The sequence below is a fragment of the Lithobates pipiens genome, unplaced genomic scaffold (genome assembly GCF_037356315.1).
Source record: "Lithobates pipiens isolate NorthernLeopardFrog02 unplaced genomic scaffold, aLitPip1_a1.2 Scaffold_30, whole genome shotgun sequence".
Taxonomy (NCBI): Eukaryota; Metazoa; Chordata; class Amphibia; order Anura; family Ranidae; genus Lithobates; species Lithobates pipiens.
The window spans coordinates 156,531,288-156,555,129 of record NW_027507791.1 but is presented as its reverse complement, the minus strand read 5'-3'; the positions used below and the strand labels follow the sequence as shown (position 1 = coordinate 156,555,129).

The 23,842-nt window shown below is 42.7% G+C and overlaps 1 long non-coding RNA gene across 1 annotated transcript; it reads right to left on the bottom strand.

Annotated features, from left to right (window-relative positions):
* Positions 1 to 1,022: 1,022 nt before the first annotated feature.
* Positions 1,023 to 1,843, bottom strand: LOC143942148 (uncharacterized). Its single transcript, XR_013264716.1, has 3 exons — positions 1,705 to 1,843; positions 1,295 to 1,419; positions 1,023 to 1,136 (listed from the first exon to the last, which is right to left on the bottom strand). It is a non-coding gene; the product is annotated as an uncharacterized LOC143942148 (long non-coding RNA).
* Positions 1,844 to 23,842: the final 21,999 nt, after the last annotated feature.

Below are 23,842 nucleotides of genomic sequence, written 5' to 3'. Positions count from 1 at the left end.
TTCGCCTTGGTCACATCAAAAGAAACTATCCCCTGTGTTCCCGTTTAAAGACTGGCTTTGCTGACATCCCTTCAGGCTATAGATCTTGCTTGCTGTTCCACTATAGAGATACCTGACTCCTAGCTTGGCTGACGATCCGTTACGGTTACTGAACTTTGGCTATGTTTTAACTACGTTTTGTTCTTTTTACTTTTATTATTAAAGAAGTGTGATTTAACTGTACTTTTGTCTCTGTCTGATTTCATGGTTTCTGACAGTAGGTCAGTGTAATGATCAGTGTTAGAATCGGGTAGGTTAGTGTAGTGGTCAGTGTAGGAATCAGGTAGGTTAGTGTAGTGGACAGTGTAGGGATCAGATAGGATAGTATAGTGGCCAGTGTAATGGACAGTGTAGAAATCAGGTAGGTCAGTGTAGTGGACAGTGTAGGAATCAGGTAGGTTAGTGATGTGGTCAGTGTAATGGACAGTTTAGAAATCAGGTAGGTCAGTGTAGTGGTCAGGTAGGTCAGTGTAGTGGTAAGTGTAGGAATGAGGTAGGTTGGTGTAATTGTCAGTGTAAGAATGAGGTAGGTCAGTGTAGTGGTCAGTGTAAGAATCAGGTAGGTTAGTGCAGTGGTCAGGTAGGTCAGTGTAGAAATCTGGTTGGTCAATACTACTGTACTAGTTGAAGGGAGTGCTGAAAGTCTGCGGGTTAGGGAGTGCAAATTTCTTACCTTGTCCTAGGCGCTGACAACCCACGCCACTGACTGCATATATAATTTGCGCAAAATATGCATATAAAATAGAAATTATTTGGTCCAAACTTCCCAGTGACACATTCATACTATAGGCACCTCATCCCCTAATAATTCTAGAAATATCATATATGAAAGGGAAGGGGGAGGGGGAGGGGGGATGCAACAGGGGATTTTTCAATGGTGCAGCTTATAAGAAAGTAATAGCAAAAATATAAAAAATTCATAAAGTTTTATTTCAATATATTAAAAATAGATTGTATAAACATTAATAACAAATACAAAGAATGTGCAGAAGGTACATAGCTATTGGGTTTTGGGGATCCTGAAAATGTTTGTTGATAAAGTGATCGCACTTCTTCCCAACATGTTTCGCAATGAGCTTCTTCAGGGGAATGTGCAACTAACAATAACATGAAGAAAAAAATAATAATTTATTAAAAAAGAAAAGAAGCATCAATACACAATATAGTACACTTCAAGATATATACTTTGCAAACATATTTTATTACATGATCATCTATAATATCAATATGCTTGGTCCAATACGGCGGTGCTTACCCAGGTTAGAAAGATACACCGCAAACCCGGAACCGGCAAAAGTTGGAATATAGTTGTGTAAGCCAGACAAGCTGGATCAAAGGGCCCCCAGCTCAATGGAGGACATAGATGGAGGTAAGCAAGCGCTACAAAAATAAGATAAAAGATAAATGAAAAATAAATAAAACTAAAACATTGTTAAATTGGACTAAGTAATAATCGTTATAATGCCCTCGATTAAATGAGGGAATTGGGGCAAGAGCCTCCATATCAAAAAATTTATAATATATTAATTAGGGTAATTGATTTTAGATGACAAGAGTGGATAAGTTGAACAAGCGTTGAACATTAGTTATCAATTAAAGCCCAATTTAAATGTATAACTGAAAAGTAGATGAAGTAAAAAAAATAAATAAAATAAATGCTTTTACCTTCAAAAATAAAGGAGGATGGAAAGGTGTAACCATGTATCAATATAGATACAATGAATGTGAAAAAAATCACCACAACAGGTTAGCCAATTCGATACACTGCTTTTTACAAGCTGGTGAGTGCAGCGCTTTGCTGCCCCTCAGTATCTGCTAGACCTAAAGGCAAATGGAAAAAATATAAATAAGGATATTGGAAAGAAAGTACAATCTGCTACAAAGTGGAGACAAATGTATCCGATTTACCAAAGAGTAGAGATCCAGCGTCGCAGCGGTGCCTGTGTCATGCCTGTAATCTATGTGTCCCTAGACTGCGCTGCTTATAAACCCTCCATCCATCGAGCCGGCGTGTTACGTCAACGGCTCGATGCGGACAGCCAGGAGAGGGTAATGCGCATGCGCGAAGCCCGTCGCGCCGACGTCCAGACTACAATCCCCATAATTCCGCAGTGCTGATAAATCGAATCAGCGTAGATGGTTGCCAGTATTAGCTGGCAACGGAAACAGGGCTGTGTGAGCTCTCCGCCCCAGGAGGGGGGGGGGGGGGGAAGCCGTCACAGATGCAGGCTAGTTGGCGATCATCTGGGCTTCTATCCCATAAGGGAAATACATATACACACCCACCCAGAAACGGGCGCCCCGAGGATAAATTACCCCCGGGGCGCCCTGGGTGTCCGTATGTCCCCACATGCTAGTGCCAGGGGGAAAAAAGATCCACTCCAGCTCCACAATGTGTTCCGATTCCGAAGTGCAGTGCGGGAAAGCTATGAGACGCCTTTGTCTGGATGAGAGTCATAGAGAGCAACAGAGACCCCTATGTATGCTCACCATGACTCCCATCATTGGACCAAGCAATATGGAACAGCAAAACACAACTAAATAGTGCATACTCAATAAAAATAAATTAAGACAATTAGCTTTCTACAGTAATGTATCAAATATAACAAATAAGTGATAAATTTTAACAAAGAAAAAAAAAAAAGGGGTGGGGGGGAAAAGGGGAGGGGGGAGGGGAAGATGAACAAAAAATAATAATACATGAAAAAATATGATAAATAAAGAAAAAAACTTTTTCTCTCTCTCCTCTTAGACCCAACCGACATGGGGGTCCGCAGCGGAGGCAGGGAGATCCACAGAGCGGGTCGAAGAACTAAGCTATAGAAAAGATCTATAACTGATGTTTTCATTGAACCCCGGATACTGGGTGGCTTTTAAAGTAAAAATCCATTTGGCTTCGGTTTGTAAAAGAAACTTATCCACCGAACTACCTCGTGAATTTAAAGGTATATGAGCCAAAGCTGTAAAACAGATCCAATTAGGGTCAAAAGAATGATAAATACTGATGTGCCTACTTATGGCCGTAACAATTTTTTTGTTTAGAATTGGTTTTATATGATCTTTTATACGAATGGAAAATAATCTTTTCGTCTTGCCGACGTAGAAGCCTCCACAACGGCATTGAGCCAAGTATACAATGCCCGGAGTGGAGCATGTAACATGAAACTTTGGAACAAACCAACTACCATTAGGTAGTTTGATTTTTCGGGAATTGTTGATATAGGGACACATGTCACATTGGCCACATGAGTAAGTACCTGGTTGTTTGGATATAGTTACCCCTGAGCTGTCGTGAAAATGACTTTTAACTAAGCAGTCCTTAAGAGACCGAGGTCTCTTAAAGGTGATTGATGGTAGGTCATTTATATACTGATTAACAATGGGGTCAGCTTATAAAAGCGGCCAGAATTGCTGGATTATGGCCCGAAATGGTTGATGTTGATTAGAGTATTTGGTAACAATGCGTACTGTGTCATCTGTGTTTTTAGGTTCATTAGAAAAGAGAAGAGTGGTCCTGTCTTTCTTTTTTACTCTATTGTAAGATTTTTTTAGAGATGCATGGCTATATCCGCGTGCTCTAAGCCGTTTGTATAAATCATTAGCTACAACCTGAAAGTCAGAACCGGTGCTACAGTTACGTTTAATTCTTAAGTACTGACTGTACGGAATACTTTTGAGAAGAGGTTTCGGATGAAAACTTGTCGCGTGCAAGACCGTATTGCCAGCGGTAGGTTTTCTATATAAAGCAGAATGAAGATGACCTGTAGCATCAATTCTGACTGTCAGGTCCAAGAATTCTATGAATTTTTGGCTATAGTTCAATGTAAATTTTAAATTGAAGGAATTTATTGAAAGTAAATTAAAAAAATGTTTCAATTCAGATTCTGACCCTGACCAAAAAAACAAAATATCATCGATATACCTATACCAGGCTATAATGTTGTCCAAAAATGGGACAAGATCTTCACGCGAAAAAGTATCTTTTTCCCACCCCCCCAGGTACAGGTTGGCATACGATGGGGCACATTTAGTCCCCATCGCAACCCCCTGCACCTGGAGGTAGTGGGATTGATTAAATTGAAACACATTGTGCTTCAGGATGAAGTCCAATAATTAGATGACAAATTCAAGTACGCATTGTTACCAAATACTCTAATCAACATCAACCATTTCGGGCCATAATCCAGCAATTCTGGCCGCTTTTACAAGCTGACCCCATTGTTAATCAGTATATAAATGACCTACCATCAATCACCTTTAAGAGACCTCGGTCTCTTAAGGACTGCTTAGTTAAAAGTCATTTTCACGACAGCTCAGGGGTAACTATATCCAAACAACCAGGTACTTACTCATGTGGCCAATGTGACATGTGTCCCTATATCAACAATTCCCGAAAAATCAAACTACCTAATGGTAGTTGGTTTGTTCCAAAGTTTCATGTTACATGCTCCACTCCGGGCATTGTATACTTGGCTCAATGCCGTTGTGGAGGCTTCTACGTCGGCAAGACGAAAAGATTATTTTCCATTCGTATAAAAGATCATATAAAACCAATTCTAAACAAAAAAATTGTTACGGCCATAAGTAGGCACATCGGTATTTATCATTCTTTTGACCCTAATTGGATCTGTTTTACAGCTTTGGCTCATATACCTTTAAATTCACGAGGTGGTTCGGTGGATAAGTTTCTTTTACAAACCGAAGCCAAATGGATTTTTACTTTAAAAGCCACCCAGTATCCGGGGTTCAATGAAAACATCAGTTATAGATCTTTTCTATAGCTTAGTTCTTCGACCCGCTCTGTGGATCTCCCTGCCTCCGCTGCGGACCCCCGTGTCGGTTGGGTCTAAGAGGAGAGAGAGAAAAAGTTTTTTTCTTTATTTATCATATTTTTTCATGTATTATTATTTTTTGTTCATCTTCCCCTCCCCCCTCCCCCTTTTTTCCCCCCCCTTTTTTTTTTTTTTTCTTTGTTAAAATGTATCACTTATTTGTTATATTTGATACATTACTGTAGAAAGCTAATTGTCTTAATTTATTTTTATTGAGTATGCACTATTTAGTTGTGTTCCATATTGCTTGGTCCAATGATGGGAGTCATGGTGAGCATACATAGGGGTCTCTGTTGCTCTCTATGACTCTCATCCAGACAAAGGCGTCTCATAGCTTTCCCGCACTGCACTTCGGAATCGGAACACATTATGGAGCTGGAGTGGATCTTTTTTCCCCCTGGCACTAGCATGTGGGGACATACGGACACCCAGGGCGCCCCGGGGGTAATTTATCCTCGGGGCGCCCGTTTCTGGGTGGGTGTGTATATGTATTTCCCTTATGGGATAGAAGCCCAGATGATCGCCAACTAGCCTGCATCTGTGACGGCTTCCCCCCCCCCCTCCTGGGGCGGAGAGCTCACACAGCCCTGTTTCCGTTGCCAGCTAATACTGGCAACCATCTACGCTGATTCGATTTATCAGCACTGCGGAATTATGGGGATTGTAGTCTGGACGTCGGCGCGACGGGCTTCGCGCATGCGCATTGCCCTCTCCTGGCTGTCCGCATCGAGCCGTTGACGTAACACGCCGGCTCGATGGATGGAGGGTTTATAAGCAGCGCAGTCTAGGGACACATAGATTACAGGCATGACACAGGCACCGCTGCGACGCTGGATCTCTACTCTTTGGTAAATCGGATACATTTGTCTCCACTTTGTAGCAGATTGTACTTTCTTTCCAATATCCTTATTTATATTTTTTCCATTTGCCTTTAGGTCTAGCAGATACTGAGAGGCAGCAAAGCGCTGCACTCACCAGCTTGTAAAAAGCAGTGTATCGAATTGGCTAACCTGTTGTGGTGATTTTTTTCACATTCATTGTATCTATATTGATACATGGTTACACCTTTCCATCCTCCTTTATTTTTGAAGGTAAAAGCATTTATTTTATTTATTTTTTTTACTTCATCTACTTTTCAGTTATACATTTAAATTGGGCTTTAATTGATAACTAATGTTCAACGCTTGTTCAACTTATCCACTCTTGTCATCTAAAATCAATTACCCTAATTAATATATTATAAATTTTTTGATATGGAGGCTCTTGCCCCAATTCCCTCATTTAATCGAGGGCATTATAACGATTATTACTTAGTCCAATTTAACAATGTTTTAGTTTTATTTATTTTTCATTTATCTTTTATCTTATTTTTGTAGCGCTTGCTTACCTCCATCTATGTCCTCCATTGAGCTGGGGGCCTTTTGATCCAGCTTGTCTGGCTTACACAACTATATTCCAACTTTTGCCGGTTCCGGGTTTGCGGTGTATCTTTCTAACCTGGGTAAGCACCGCCGTATTGGACCAAGCATATTGATATTATAGATGATCATGTAATAAAATATGTTTGCAAAGTATATATCTTGAAGTGTACTATATTGTGTATTGATGCTTCTTTTCTTTTTTAATAAATTATTATTTTTTTCTTCATGTTATTGTTAGTTGCACATTCCCCTGAAGAAGCTCATTGCGAAACATGTTGGGAAGAAGTGCGATCACTTTATCAACAAACATTTTCAGGATCCCCAAAACCCAATAGCTATGTACCTTCTGCACATTCTTTGTATTTGTTATTAATGTTTATACAATCTATTTTTAATATATTGAAATAAAACTTTATGAATTTTTTATATTTTTGCTATTACTTTCTTATAAGCTGCACCATTGAAAAATCCCCTGTTGCATTCCCCCTCCCCCTTCCCTTTCATATATGATATTTCTATGCATATAAAATAGTTTACCATTTGCCAGTAAAAAAATGTCCCTGGATTTAATTTTAGAAAAGCTGGTCACCTTAACCTATAGGTACTTTAAATGCTATATCTCCTAAACATGCACTGTTTAGGAAATATTTACTGTATAGGCAACACGATGACTAATGAGTGACCCTTCTTTTAGAGCCCTGTCCAGTGACCAGCGGGTCCTGCGCGCATGCACGGGAGTGACATCACACGGCTCCGGACAGTCACACAGCCGGAGTCTGTGGACCTGGAAAGAAGATGGGTGAAGATGGATGTGGCCTCCAGCGGGGACAACACATTGTGGAGGGCTTCCTTTGCAGGTAAGTTTCACATAATGTGCTAGCAGATTATGCCTTTACTTTGTAGGTTGGAAAATAAATAAATAACCCTGTGGTTTACCTCCTCTTTAAACTTTATACTTTGGGACGAGGTCAAATTAGCCACTAGGACCCCATTTTCAAGACACAAGCACAGACTTAAATGTAGAGTCACAAGGCAATGAGAACATAGACAATGGAGGCAGAAGGCACATAGATCTTTTTCTAAAAAATAGAGCTTTAGCTCGTTTTGGATTTAAGGAGGTTAATTGCATTTTCAACAAAGGGAAGGAGGGAAAGGAGAAAAAGGAGAGATGCCAGGAGACATGTTGGCAGCAGCAGCAACAGATGGAAATAACAGGGAAAAGTGTAATGTTAAAGTTAAGTTACTTGTTAAAAAGGTGTATGATATTTTAAAAATGTTTATCAATTAGGCCATAGAATTAAGCTCTAGTCAGCTATATTTGGCACACTGTTTACTCATTCACCTATGGGGGGTGGTATTTGGGGGTCTTCTTATGTTTAAAGGGGGCTTACCGACTCAGAGAAGCTCCTCGCCTGCAAACCCCCTACAACCACTGGGCCAGGGTTGTAGGAAAGAAGTCCTTATACTCAACATGGGGACAAGGTACTTTGCCAGAGGAGTCCCCCCTGGAAAGTTACCCTCCCCATGTTGAAGACATGTGGCCTGGTTATTGTTCAGGGTGGGGGACACCTGCTTGCCCTCTCCATTCCTTGCTAGCCAGACTGCATGCTTGAATAAGGGTCTGGTATGGATTTTTTTCTTGGTTTTTGTGTGGAGTCCCCTTTGAAATACATACTAGACCCAAGGGGTGTGTTGTGAAATTTAGGGGGACCCCCCACTGTTTTATGCTTTTTTCTGTGTAGGCACTAAAATGCTTAGCAGACCTGAAGAGTGAGGATATGAATTATTTGGGAGCACCACCCTGTTTTTTTCTTTTTTTACATAACAGCCACCATTGCAATACCTTGTTTACTTTCAGCTGCCAGCCAGAATCCCCGACTGAGAGCTGAATGGGCCAGTTTAATATTTTACTGGTTGCTTGGAAGACAGTGGCTGCCAGCTTCCTATCAAACAGACTGTATGGAAAGCTAACCCATTAAGCAGTGATAGCAATACCACTGATAAATCTTTCACTTACAACTGCAGCTGGAGGTTCTGCTCAGCCCAACAACCTACTTAGTTTGGTTGTTCTCCGAACTACAAACATGTAAAATCCAGACCAAACCAGAAGCTACTCCAAAATCAAAGACCCTTCTGACCTGATGAAAGATCTCCTGGGAATCAGGGTACTTCATGATACACTGCTGCACCACCAGGTTGAATAAATATGACTAGAAATGTTTAGTTTTCCAATGGTGAAGGGCGGCCAGTGCGTCAGTGCCACTGTCACATGTGACCCTGCCTGGCAGAGGATAGCGTGGAGCCAGCCCCACCTATTACTTTTTGTTCAGTTTTTTCAGAAATACATTGTACTAGCAATAACAAGTTTGGGAATCATATTGGCTCTAGTAATGAAAGTCCATTTTTACGATTTTTGGAGACAGAGGTACTGGCTTGGTTAAAGCCTAATAAAGCAATGGGCCCTGATGCTATTCATCCCAGAATTCTAAGAGAACTTTGAGGTATAGTTATTGGACCATTAACTAATCTTTTTAATCAATCTCTTCCAACAGAGGGCAACAAGGTGGAAGCTGGTTATTACATGCCAATGAGTTCAACATCATCTGTAGTCAAACTGACCGCTTGCCGACCGGCTCACGCCGATATACGACGGCAGAAGGGCACGTACAGGCAGAGTAACGTACCTGTACGTTGCCCTTTAAGAAGTGGTTTGCGGGCTTGCGCGTGCCACTGCGAGCTCTGTGAGTGTGAGCGCGGGTCCCATGGACTCGATGTCTCAAGGAGAGGAAGAACGGGGGAAATGCTGACGTAAACAAGCATTTCCCCGTTCTGCCTAGTCACAGGACACTGATCACAGCTCCGTGTATTTGGGAGCAGTTATCAGTGTTGTGTCACACATAGCCCACACAGTTAGAATCACTCCCTAGGACACACTTAACCCCTAAAGTGCCACCTAGTGGTTAACCCATTCACTGCCAGTCACATTTATACAATAATCAATGCATTTTTAATTGCACTGATCGCTGTATAAATGTGAATGGTCCCAAAATCGTGCCAAAATTATCCAATCTGTTAACCATAATGTTGCAGTCACAATAAAAATCTCTGATCACCGCCATTACTAGTAAAAAATATTATTAATAAAAATGACATAAAAACTATCACCTATTTTGTAAACGCTATAACTTTTGTGCAAACCAATCAATAAACACTTATTTCGATTTACCAAAATATGTAGAAGAATACGTATAAGCAAAAAAATGTTTTTATATATTTTTGGGGATATTATAGCAAAAAGTTCTCTGGTTTTTGGGCAGCCAAATGGTCCGGGGCTTAAGTGGTTAATGGAATCACTCCTGAAAAGAAGGTTTGTTGATCACTTAACCACTTCAATACCGGGCACTTAAACACCTTCCTGCCTAGACCAATTTTAAGCTTTCAGCGCTGTCGCACTTTGAAAGACAATTGCGCGGTCATGCTATACTGTACCCAAATGTAATTTTTAGCATTTTTTTCCCACAAATAGAGCTTTCTTTTGGTGGTATTTGATCACCTCTGCGGTTTTTATTTTTTGCTAAACAAATAAAAAATACTGAAAATTTTGAAAAAAATAAATGTTTTTTTTTTGTTTCAGTTTCAAAACTTTGTAAATAAGTAAATTTTCTCCTTCACTGATGGGCACTGATGGGGATACACTGATGGGCAATGATAAGGCAGCACTGATGGGCACCGATGAGGTGGCACCAATGAAGTGGCACTGATGAGGTGGCATTGATGGACACTGATATGTGGCACTGATAGGCGGCACTGATGGGCACTGATAGGCGGCACTGATGGGTGGCACTGATGGGCGACACGGATGGGCACTGATAGGTGGCACAAATTGGCACTGATAGCTGGCATGGATGGGCGGCATGGATGGACATGGATAGGCGGCACAGGTGGGCATGGGTAGTCGGCACAGGTGGGCATGGGTAGGCGGCACAGGTGGGCATGGATGGGCACTGATAGGAGGCACGGATGGGACCTGATAGGCGGCATTGTATTATAATATACTGTACTAATGGATGCCAATCAGTGCCAAACAATAATGCATGGCAATCAGTGATGCCCATTGTGGGCACTGATTGGCATCCATTATGGGCACTGATTGGCATCCATTGTGGCACTGACTGGAATCCCTGGTGGTCTAGGGTGGCATACCTTATCCTGGGCATCCCTGGTGGTCTGGTGGCGTCCCTGGTGGTCCAGTGTGGGCATCCTCAGGGGGGCTGTGCTGATAATCGATCAGCACAAGCCCCCCCTGTCAGAGGAGCAGCCGATCGGCTCTCCTCTACTCGCGTCTGACAGACACGAGTGAGGAAAAGCCGATCACCGGCTCTTCCTATTTACACTGTGATCAGCCGTGATTGGACACGGCTGATCACGTGGTAAAGAGTCTCCGTCGGAGACTCTTTACCGAGATCGTAGTTGCAGGGTATCAGACTGACACCCCGCAACAACGATCGCCGCGATGCGCGCCCCCGGGGGCGCGCAGCGGCTCATAATCCTGAGGACGTCATATGATGGCTGATCAGGATTATGAAACCACTTTGCCGCCGTCAATTTGTAATAGGGCGGGTGGCAAGTGGTTAAAAACACAAAACTTGCTGGACCCAAAGCAGCATGGTTTTACTGAGGGTAGATCATGTCAGACATATTTGATTGAATTTTTTGAGTATATTACCAATGTTTTGGATTAGGTTGCTGCTGTGGATATAGAATATCTTGATTTCAGCAATGCATTTGATATACAGTAGTTTCACGTAAGCTAGGACTTAACCCTTGGATGCTTCAGTGGATATGCAGTTGGCTGAAGGATAGATACAAGAGTGTGGTTGTAAATGGGGTTCACTCAGAAAATAGACTGTTTACTAGTGGTGGTGTACCACAAGGCTCTGTACTAGGTCCTGTTCGATTTAATCTATATTTAAGTGTAGCACTGACTCTTGAAGGAGCTGCTGGTTTTGTTGGGCTTACCGTTACCTTCTTGACCTCGCCTCCGTCTAGGGGTTCCCGTGGTAGATGGCCCAAAGAAATGCAGAAACTGACACTGGATCCTCTTTTGGGTTATTTATTTTAGAAGATAACACAGTTTCTTAATAAAAGGTAGAGAGTTAGAAAGAAAGTTCAGGTACTTTTGGAACTGCAAAATCCAGAAAAAAACCATTTCATAGCTGGATTCTCACAACCTCCAGATAGACCTCCTCTCACTAGGCCTAGCAGCCGTCAGGGTGTTAAGTAAAGCAAAGTCTCTGCCACAGACTTGGATGTAGAACACTTGAAAAGCAAAAGTCTCTGCCACAGACTTGGATGTAACTGAGGGACGTAGATAAATTTAGAGAACTATGATATGGTACCAGTATCTCTCAGCCGGTCCGGCAATAACGTATGAATATAGATCCACAAAGTGTCCTTCAACTGAGCCTCCAGGCTCCTCCTGAGAAACCAGCCTTACGCATGGCCTTCTCCCGAAGAGTCCTCCCCTGGATTCTTCTCCAGTTGCTGGGCCTCTCCATAGATGAGATGGAACCGGACCACCTTTGAATCATTATGGCCTCATATCCATTCAGGCTTGTCCCTGCATTTGCTTCGCCTCAGGCTATCTAGCTCCGAGGCTCAGAATTGCATGGATCCACACCCCATGCCAGGAGGGCCATGGGGTCTGGTCAGGAGGACCAGGACCGAACAGACAGAAAATCTCTTCTGGACCGGAACCCAGAAGCACGGGATCGCAGTACCTTAAATACCACCTCCCAGAATGCACAGCAGGACAACACTACCACTGGGCTGGTTCCGAGACAAAAATGGTACTCAATACACCCAACTAGACTGCGTTCTACCACTTGCTGGCGGTGACAGTGACACCTGCAGCCAAGGAGAACCCAGTGCAATCCAGCTAGACTGGTACTGAAACCATAATTTGGAAAATTAGTCCTAAAACCCAACTGTGGAATATTAATTTTCAAAAACATATAGCCCATGCTCGTCAGGATCCGACACTACATTCTCACCCCTCCCATTTAAAGGATATCCTCATCGTCTGAGAAAGAAGAAAAAAACACTTTAATCCTAGAAAAAATGTAAGTACCTGAACTTTAAGGTTGAAATATGAAGTGGAAAGGAAATACAGAAAACATTGAACAATATAATTATTTTATCGGTTGATACAAGCAGGTTACAGATCACACACCCCAATTCCTGACTATCTAGACCACCCACTCTCCGGTAGCATGACAGATGCTCTTGGTGAATCTCTCTTGGTAAAGAAAAAACACACAAAACAACAATAACATGCACATTATTGCTATATTTTTAGAAGGCAGAGTCTGATCCTCATCTGACAATGAGACTCTCTCTCCTTGCTGAGGAGTGCTGAGAATTTTTTACATGTTAGCGAAGAAGACCAAGAAATTTTTGTGCAGACCCACACCACCCGATGGTACGAGTTATGAAGTGCATGTCCTTCTTTAAACAAGTACTGTGACCCATGGATAGCCTTGACACTGAGCTTTCTTAGGAAACTAACACTAACTACCCCACAGTCCTTGTATTCAAGAAAAAAGAAGGGAAAAAATTATTTTGAGCAAAAAAAACAACAGTCCCGATAGTTAGTCTACCAATAAAACCTTGGGTCAGGTAAAGTAAGTGTTTTTCCCTGAGCATTTACTGTAGTAATGAAGTAGACAACATTGTCCCTTCCCGGCCGGCAGAGCACAACTTTGTCCGAGTAAATATGTCTTCCATAACGCCAATGCTGGAGACAGCCGGTGAATCGCTCATACATATCAGGGGCACACACTTTCTTCTGGCATGGTTCAGGAACCTCCAAGTAGTCCCATACATTGCTTGCGTACCAGTCCTCTCGATTCTCCTCAATTTGCCTCATAATCTCCTTAGGAATGTAAGGAAATTCCAGTCCATATTCTGTTGCCACCTGCTTATTCAGCAGCCGCTGGGACCCTGCGAGCCTGGGCAGAGCTCGAGCACTTCCATCCCCGGGAGGCACACAGGAATTTGGAGATTTCCGCACCATTGTAAAAGATGTTTTCTTTGGTTCAGGTAAATTGACAGGCTTTGGTAAAGTTAAGTATATGGTAGTAGGGGTTCCCGCCCGAGGCGATGCACTCCCCGAATTAAGGGCCAGCCAGCCGGAGACACTGCAATTTGCGGCCACATCATCCGCATTTTCCCACAACATCCCCTGGGACTCGAAAAGATCATCATCCCCTACATCGGAGAGAGAATCTAACTCAGAATCCCCCAACTCCTCTGCTGGCAGATAATTATTCACAGTCCTGCTCAACACAATTGCCCCAGATTTCTCACCAGTAATTGTGGCTGACTTCTCCAGAAGGATCTCCTTCCTCCGATCCAGTTCGGATAAGCTTTTAGATGGACCTCTATTCCACACCATTCTTGTCTCGGAACCAGCCCAGTGGGAGTGTTGTCCTGCTGTGCATTCTGGGAGGTGGTATTTAAGGTACTGAGATCACGTGCTTCTGAGTTCCGGTCCAGAAGAGATTTTCTGTCTGTTCGGTCCTGCTCCTCTTGACCAGCCCCCATGGCCCTCCTGGCATGGGGTGTGGATCCATGCAATTCCGAGACTTGGGGCTAGATAGCCCGAGGCGAAGCAACTGCAGGGACAGGCCTGAATGGATATGAGGACCAAGGTGGTCCGGTGCCGTCTCATCTAGGGAGAGGCCCAGCAACTGGAGAAGCATCCAGGGGAGGACTCTTCGGGAGAAGGCCATGCGTAAGGCTGGTTTCTCAGAAGGAGCCTGGAGGCTCATATTCATATGGTATCGCCAGACCGGCTGAGAGATAATTATGGTTTCAGTACCAGTCTAGCTGGATTGCACTGGGTTCTCCTTGGCTACAGGTGTCGCTGTCACCACCAGCAAGTGGTAGAACGCAGGGAGAAAATTGAATAGAATATGCCGTGGGAAAAGCAAGGAGAATTCTAGGATGCATCAATAGAGGAGTCACCGACAGGAGGGCAGAGGTCCCGATTCCCCTATATAGATTTTTAGTGAGACCTCATTTAGAATACTGTTTCCAGTTCTGGAGACCTCACTTACAAAAATATATTCATAAGATAGAACGAGAAAAAGTGTGAAAGGTCGGGGGATAAAACATATTGAGAGTGACTTCAGGAACTTAACCCCTTGCCGACCGGCTCACGCTGATATACATTGGCAGAAGGGCACGTACAGGCATATTAACATACCTGTACGTTGCCCTTGAAGATGTGGCATTGTGCGCGTGCACCCGCTGCGCGCTCAGTGAGTGTGATTGCGGGTCCCGTGGACTCAATATCCGCAGGGATACCTGTGATCGTCTCACAGAGGGGAAGGACGGGGAAATGCTGATGTAAACAAGCATTTCCCCATTCTTCCTAGTGACAGGACACTGATCACCGCTCCCTGTAATCGGGAGCGGTGATCAGTGTCACACCCATCCGCCCCACAGTTGGAATCACTCCCTAGGACACACTTAACCACTGCAGCACCCCTTAGTGGTAAACCCCTTCACTGCCAGTCACATTTACACAGTAATCAGTGCATTTTTAAATGTACTGATCTATATAAAATAGAGATGCGCTAAAATCAATATCCCACCATATCTAAAGTGCAAGTGCAAGTTGTGTTAGGGACATACTTGCACTTGCACTTTAGATATGGTGGGATATTGATTTTAGCGCATCTCTATCTTATATTTATTATTTGACTTTTGGTGACTGATCACGACTAATTGATTGCAGCTTTTATCATTTTGGTACGTCTCACTAGGAATCCATATTTGCACTTTAATATTTTTGTAGTTTTAATCGTACTGATCGCTGTATAAATGTGAATGGTCCCAAAATAGCACCAAAAGTGTCTGATCTGTCCTCCATAATGTTGCAGTCACGATAAAAAAAACGCAGATTACCGTCATTACTAGTAAAAAAAAAAAATTATTCATAAAAATGCCATAAAACTATCCCCTATTTTGTACACGCTCTAACTGTTGCGCAAACTAATCAATACATGCTAAATAAAGCTAATGAAATACTGCGCCAACCGCAAGAATAATTGTGAACAAAATGTGGGCAAAAAGTGTAGTGCTAAAAATGAATGAACATAAAGAGGAGCTGTCTAGTCAAAGATGTATACAGAAATCAGTCCACCATAATGAAAAGCGTGACAACATAAATAATAAATCACAGCATGGGAAAGACCCCATGCGACAGTGCGTCACAGGAGAATGACAACGCTCAAATTATAAAAATAAAATGAAAATCACAGTATCATACGGAAATGCTTGATAAAATGAACTTCCACTTACTTCAAAGTAATAGTGATAGTGACTTGTTAAAGAGAAATACACTATTCTATGCACATAAAGGAGACAGACCCATATACAATCATGGGTATGTCAAATAGCACAATGCTAATTACAACTGTATAAAAAGTGACAAATGAATATACTGTAAAAATGTACTAGTCCAAAAGGTATCAAAGGTACACAGTGATGATTATGAAAATGCAGCTGCTGCAAATATATGACAGTCTCTGGAGTAGATGTGTTTAGTGATGGATATATACACACTGGAGTGCCTTCACCTTCCAAGCAGAGGGGAGAGAAAAAGGTACTCTAACCAAAAATAGTCGACCCAACTCACCGTACGGTGGTGGATCTATCAGGCATGGAACCAGAGTCAGGCTTCCAGGATGGGCCACTCGGTAACCTCTTCCACAGGCTGAAGGAGATCCAAAATGCCAATCTTTATTGAGATGGGTGGAACTCTCCAAAGGAAAGCAGTAGCAATTCACCGGAACCATCTCCTCCAGGTAGAGGGTATTAAATTCAAGGCATATAAGAGAGAAAAAACCTCCACATGGTGTAAATCCGTTTGATGGAATTTATTTCAGTAAAAAAGGATATCCAAGCAAATAGAAATATTGATTTAAAAAAAACAGTTCAATTGAACAATAAAAATCAGCGCAGTATGAACTGGCTAGGGCCGGCGTGAACAAACCCCCTCCCCCACAAAAAAATAAAAATATACAAAACATGTATTAAAAAAAAAGGGGGGGGGCAGATTCGATGGACTATTCAGTATTTATTCTTACATATTTACATAGTTACATAGTAGACGAGGTTGAAAAAAGACACAAATCCATCAAGTCCTACCTATGTGTGTGATTTTATGTCAATATTACATTGTATATCCCTGTATGTTGTGGTCTTTCAGGTGCTTATCTCATCTTTTTTTTATCAATGCTCCCTGCTGAAACCACTGCCTGTGGAAGAGAATTCCATATCCTTACAGTAAAGAACTCTCTACGCAGTTTAAGATTAAACCGCTTTTCTTCTAATTTTAGTGAATGGCTGCGTATCTTATTAAATTCCCTTTCGCTGAAAAGTTTTATCCTTATTGTGAGGTCACCAGTACGGTATTTGTACCCTGAAATCATATCCACTCTCAAGCGTCTCTTCTCCAGAAAGAATAAGTTCAGTGCCCATAACCTTTCCTCAGAACTAATGTCCTCCCTTTATTCGTTTTGTTTCCCTTCTTTTGACTCTCTCCATTTCCAGTCCATCCTTCCCAAGGACTGGTGCCCAGAACTGGACGGCATATTCCAGGTGCAGCCGGACCAGAGTCTTGTAGAGTGGGAGAATTATCGTTTTATCTCTGGAGTTAAATCCCTTTTTAATGCATGCCAAAATTCGATTGACTTTGCTTACAGCAGCTTGGCATTGCATGTCATTGCTGAGCCTGTCATTTACTAGGACCCCTAGGTCCTTTTCCATCCTATATTCTCCCAGAGGTTCTCCCCCTAATGAGTACATTGCATTCATATTTTTGCCACCCAAATTCATTATTTTACATTTTTCTACATTAAACCTCATTTGTCATATAGTTGCCCACCCTATTCATTTGTTCCGATCTTCCTGTGGAAAAAGGGGGGAAAGAGCCTTCATAAGCCCCCCCCCCCTTTCTTCATGGGATTTGAGGCAGCGGCAATAATTTATTCGATTAACAGTTTTGAAATTATTAGATTTCGATTGGTCAATATAAATAGGCCAATTATATAAAAAAAATAAGATTAGACTAGAGCATGATAGGTCCTTTTTTATTAAGATTATCCAGCAATAAATGATCTTTTAAAAACAAAGGTACTCTTATAGATAAAGCCGTTTATAATGGACGTTTGACAGTTGGAAAGAAGAGCTGAATACAGCTCCCCACCCCCCACTCCCTTTTCACTGTTTTTTATGTGGTTCCACCTTTCTCCTGTATGGGGTGAATACATTTTTGTTATTTAGAATATTTCAATTTTATTCAGCCTGAGCCATAGTGACTAGGCTGTATTTGGTAAGGTGAGATTATAAAATGGTTTTATTATATTTTCATAAAAGTTATACAATATACTATTTGTTTATACCAATAAAACAGCCGTGGCCTATATTATCCAATACAATAATTATTTAATATTACATAACTTGTCTGGAATTTAATTTGATAAAAAAAAAAAAAAAATTATATTGCGTGCTGCCTTCTATGCCATGCAAGGTTTCCACATCCTGCGGAGACGTTTTTTGCCCTGCTTAGCTTAGTATTGTCCGCAAATACAGAGATTGAGCTGTTTATTCCATCCTCCAGGTCGTTTATGAATAAATTAACTACTTCCCACCCGGCCACAGTACATAAACGGCCGGGTGGATGCTCTCTCCTTCTGAGTGGACGTTCAGGAATATCCCTTAGAAGGAGGGGGATCGCGCGCGGGCCTGCGCGTGGGCCTGCACAGCGGCGCAATCCCGATGCGCTCGTGTCACCCGGACACAGTGCATCTCCGATCGGCAGGAGGGCTCTGTGATTGGCCCTCCTGATCACATGATGGCCATATCCAATCACAGCCATCATGTGATGTAAATACAGAGCCGGTTGTTAGACAATCGGCTCTCCTCTCCTCATACAGAGGTTGTCGGTGAGGAGAGGAGAGCGGATTGCTGCAGCCAGCTGGGGATCAGTGAGTATGAGCTGTTTTTTTACAGCTTTTTACTCACTGATCACCAACCTAGTGTCCCCACACAATGTAAAACAAACATGTCCCCAAATAATAAAAACACCTGTCCCCCACATATGTCCAAGTAAAATCACATGTCCCAATGATTATCTGCACACATATGTCCGTGAACACATGCACATATCTGTACATGATCATTTGCATACATCTGTCCGTGATCAAACAAACCAATTATTATACACTTAATGGAAATTTTTTACCAAAAACATGTAGCAGAATAAATTTTGGCTTAAATTTATGACAAAATTAGATTTTATTGAATTTCTTTTAACCGCTTCCCGCCCGCTCTATAGCCGAATGACGGCCTTAGAGCGGGCGGCTTCCTTCGCCTGGCCGTCCCTGGACGGCCTGGTGTTTACTTCCGCAATGCGCGCCGCCGCGGGCATCGCGGAAGTTCTGTGTTTGCCATGTCCCCCGGGGACAGGCAAACACAGATCGCTGTAAACGGCCAATCACAGCGGCCGTTTACAGCGTGATCGGCGTGTCCAATGGGAGATGATCTCATATGTAAACATATGAGATCATCTCTCAGCGCCGCTCTCCCTCCTCACACAGACAGCGTGTGAGAGGGGAGAGAAGAACGGCTGCAGCAGCCGTCAGTGTACAGAAAAAAAAAAAAAAAAAAAGTGTAAAAAAAAAGTTTAAAAAAAGTGCCATCCTCCCCCAGAGCCATCCTCCCCCAGTGCCATGCCCCCCCCAGTGCCACCCTGCCCCAGTGCCATCCTGCCCCAGTGCCATCCGCCCCAGTGCCATCCGCCCCAGTGCAATCCACCCCACCCCAGTGCCACCTGCCCGCAGTGCTATCTGTCCCCAGTGCCACCTGTTGTCAGTGCCATTTGTCCCCAGTGCCATCTGTCATCAGTGCCACGTATAAGTGGCATCTGTCATCAGTGCCACGTGTTATTAGTGCCACATAGTGCCATCTGTCATCAGTGCCACGTATTAGTGCCATCTGTCATCAGTGCCACGTATCAGTGCCATTTGTCATCAGTGCCACCTGTCAGTGTCACGTGCCATCTGTTGTCAGTGTCACGTGTCATCAATGCCACTTATCAGTGCCATCTGTCATCAGTGTCACGCGTCATTGGTGCCACGTATTAGTGCCATCTGTCACCGGTGGCACGTATTAGTGCCACGTGTCATCAGTGCCACGTATTAGTGCCACGTGTCATCAGTGCCACGTATTAGTGCCACGTGTCATCAGTGCCACATATTAGTGTCATCTGTCATCAGTGCCACGTATAAGTGTCATCATTGCCACGTATCAGTGCCATCTGTCATCAGTGTCACGTGTCATTGTCCTGGTATTTCAAAAGTGTAATAAGTAGTCAACAAGTTAGATGTGTAATTTATGCTTCTAGAACACGTGATGGCGCTCCCTGCATGTTGGGCCTCTCTATGTGGCCAGGCTGTGAAAAAGTCCCACACATGTGGTATTGTAATACTCAGGAGGAGTAGCAGAATTTATTTTGGGGTGTCATTTGTGGTATACACATGCCACGTGAGAGAAATAACCTATTACAATGACAATTTTGTGGAGAAAAATAAAAAAATGAAAAATCTTCATTTTGCAAAGAATTGTGGGAAAAAAATGACAACATCAAAAAGCTCACCATGCCTCTTACTAAATACCTTGGAATGTCTACTTTCCAAAAAGGGGTCATTTGGGGGGTATTTGTACTTTCCTGACTTGTTCGGGTCACAAGAAGCGAGATAGGCCACCAGTACATCAGATGTGATCAATTTTGTGCGATTCGCACCACAGCTTGTAGACTCTATAACTTTCACAAAGACCAAATAATATCCACTAATTTGGGTTATTTTTACCAAAGATATGTAGCAGTATAAATTGTGGCCAAAATGTATGAAGAAAAATTAATAATTTGCATAATTCTGTCACAGAAACAAAGAAATATGCGTTTTTTTTTCAAAATTTTCGGTCTTTTTTCATTTATAGCGCAAAAAATAAAAACCCCAGAGGTGATCAAATACCACCAAAAGAAAGCTCTATTTGTGGGAAAAAAGGACACAAAATTCATTTGGGTACAGTGTTGCATGACTGAGTAATTGTCATTCAAAGTGTGAGAGCACCGAAAGCTGAAAATTGGTCTGGGCAGAATGGTGTTTAAGTGCCCAGTAAGCAAGTGGTTAAAATAGAAAGAAGAAAATATTGTTTATTTTTTTCAAAATTTCTGCTCTTTTTTCGCTTATATCGCAAAAAAAACCCCCAAAAAACGGAGTCCTGAATAATTACAACCAAAAGAAAGCTCTGTTTGTGTGAACAAAATGATAAAAACTGAATTTGGGTACAGCATTGCATGACCGCGCAATTGTCAGTAAAAGTGCCAGAGCGCTGAAGGCTGAAAATTGGTCTGGGAAGGAAGGGAACGAAAGTGCCCAGTATTGGTGTGGTTAAATAGAATTGGTCCCAGGACAGAACCCTGGGGAACCCCTCTTTCTACCCCGGACCATTCCGAGTACTCCCCATTTATCATTACCCTCTGAACTGGCCCCTGTAGCCAGTTTTCAATACATATACTCACCCTATGGTCCATGCCAACGGACCTTACTTCTCTATCCTCCTCATTTAGGTGCAGTCTGTCCCTTTCTTTAGAGCTGGTAACCGACTGAGAAGTTGGCCAATTCTTCAGGAACCCAAACCCCTCCTTTCTATACCAGCACCTCAGACACTTGTTTACTTTCCTAATCTCCTTCTGCCTTTCTGGTGTGGCTCGAAGTACTGATAATATTTCTGAGAAAACTACCTTAGAGGTCCTTTTTCTCAATTTAGCCATCTACCTCTGACTTTGTCAGTGGTGCCAACGTGCACCATAACAGCCGGGTCTTTGCCAGCCCCTCTGTAATCTGTCCACCAGATCCGTAATGTGTCAAACCTGAGCGCCAGGAAGACAACATACAGTTTGGCGCTTCAGGTCTTTGTTAAAGATTACCCTCTCTGTCCTTCTAAGCCCGTGTACACATGGTCGCACATTCTGCCAACCAAATCCGTCGGATTGTGTCCGACGGATTGTGTCCAAAACTGTTGCATACACACGGTCGGGCCAATTTGTGTGATTTAGCGGTTGCCAAGAACGCGGTGACGTAAGCCGTGTACGGCGGGACTAGAAAAGGGAAGTTCAGCTCGTCCGGCACCCTTTGGGCTCCTTCTGCTGAACTCGTGTCTATTGCATGTTAGTAGAAGTTTGGTGAGAGAGGATTCGCGCTTTTCAGATTAGTGATTCAGATCGCTACCGCTCTTCAGTTTGTGCTTGTCTTTGCGTATCTGATAATCAGTGCGTGCAGTCAGTAAGTATTTGTTGATCATTGTGGACTATATCTTGGTATAGTACGCTTTGAAAGGCATTTCTTATTGTCTGCTTGCTTCTGCTAATCAGGTCGTTCTTTCAGGCCTTGCTGTTTATCGGTGCTTTCTGGTGTCCGTTCTGACGAGCCGACCGTTTTCAAACCATGTTTCCTCTACGTATTTGTCGTAGAGTTTATGCTGTGCAGGGGCTTCGTGTTGGGGTTGTTACTTTGACACAAGCCTGGTCCATGAACAGGAGGGGAGGCGTTTGTGGACCAAGAATTGGTTGCGCCAGCGTGACCAGTTCTCGCACATGCCTTTGCTCCGCGAGATCCAGGAGAATAATCCTGATGATTTCAGGAATTATCTCCGGATCACGGACCCCGTTTTTCACCATCTGCTGGCTTTGCTGACCCCTTATATCAGCAGGCAGGATACCTGCATGCGGCAAGCCATCACTCCGGAGCAGAGGCTCATCGCCACGTTGCGCTACTTGGCGACTGGGAGAAGCCTTCAGGACCTCAAGTTCTCTACAGGCATCTCGCCCCAGGCTCTGGGGCTCATTATTCCAGAGACCTGTTCTGCCATCATTCAGTTCCTGCAGAAGGACTATATGAAGGTAAGTTTTATCCTTTAACATCACTTTCTATGTATTTCATGATTGCTAATGTCTTGCATTTCTTTCCTCATTCCCTAATTACCATCATTGCAATATGCTCTAATTCATATACTCTGCCCTTTTGTCCTCAGGCATATTTGCCTCACTAATTTCCCCACCATGCTCTTCTTGGCCCATAAAATTATAGTCTAGTCACTTAATGTCTTTTGGCAGCTCCATAGTATTGCTTTCCCCTAAAATGTCTACAAATGTGATGTGTGTGCTTCAATTCATGCAGAGTGATTTTTTTTTGGGGGGGGGGGGGGGGGTTGTGCCAAACTCATTAGGAACCCCCCTCCCCCAACTGCTAGCTCAGCTGATAGCAATCCTCTATCTGATGACTTTACCAAACTCAATACACACTATACCTACCTTTTTGATGCTCACATTTATGGATGAATTCACCTAAGCATGTAGTGCAAGGGCCTGCCTCAATACTTTAAAATGCTTTTTTTTCTTCTTTTTTTTTTTAACCTATTAATTATCTGGATATGTAATAGCAGAATGTCAAAAAGTGCTTCCATTTTGATTTTTGTTATTATGACACTTCTTACCTGTCCCGTGGGCTGCCAATAGTGTGTAGCTAAGGAGGGGCTTCCCAAAGTAGCACACATTATTTAGCCATTGAGCTCTCAATCAAGTGGAGAGGGTTACCTGTCCTAAACATCCCCCCTCATTTTTTAGCAAGGGCACATCAGATTGGGGGGGAGGTGGGGGGGGGGGTGATGACTCTCATAAGGGGACCTTATACTTTAGGCTTTAAATACTCAGTTCCCAAAATGTTATACTAATTTTGACCAAAAATGTGGGTGTCTAATCTGCTTGCAATGTTGATTTGTCAAATTACAAATTTTTGTTCTTGTTTCACTACACAGTGTCCTTCAATGCCACAGGAATGGCAGACTGTGGCCTCCCACTTTGCCAGTTTTTTTCAAGTTGTGCCTTTTTCACCAACAGTGCAAACCCAAGTTCAGAGCGAGATGAGGGGACAGTCTCTTCTTCAGATAATCTTATTATGTTGTGGGTCTGCTACACACACACCTTTTTTTTGTAACTAATGTATGTAGTGCATTACTGACCAAAATCGTGCTAATTTTCAGCACCATGGCAGGATTGAAAATGGCATGATTGTCCAAATTTACACCTCACTGTGGGTGCTTTTTACTAAAGGCACATCCACTATGCACTACAAGTGCATTGCAAAAGTACATCTGAAACTGCACTTGGAGTGCAAAGTGGAGTTGCCTTTAGTAAATCACACTCCTTCTCAGCACAAACTAAAATTTTACTAAAAATATTTTTTTTGCGCAATGAAAAAGGAAGCCACACATTGTTGATAATTAAACTTTTTAATACAAGCACATTCACATGTGCGTTTCAAAAAGGTTTTTACAACAAACCAAGAAATTGTGTGTATCAAAAACAGAGTTTAATCAAAATGTTGTTTACTTAATGTTTTTGTGTAAACAGGC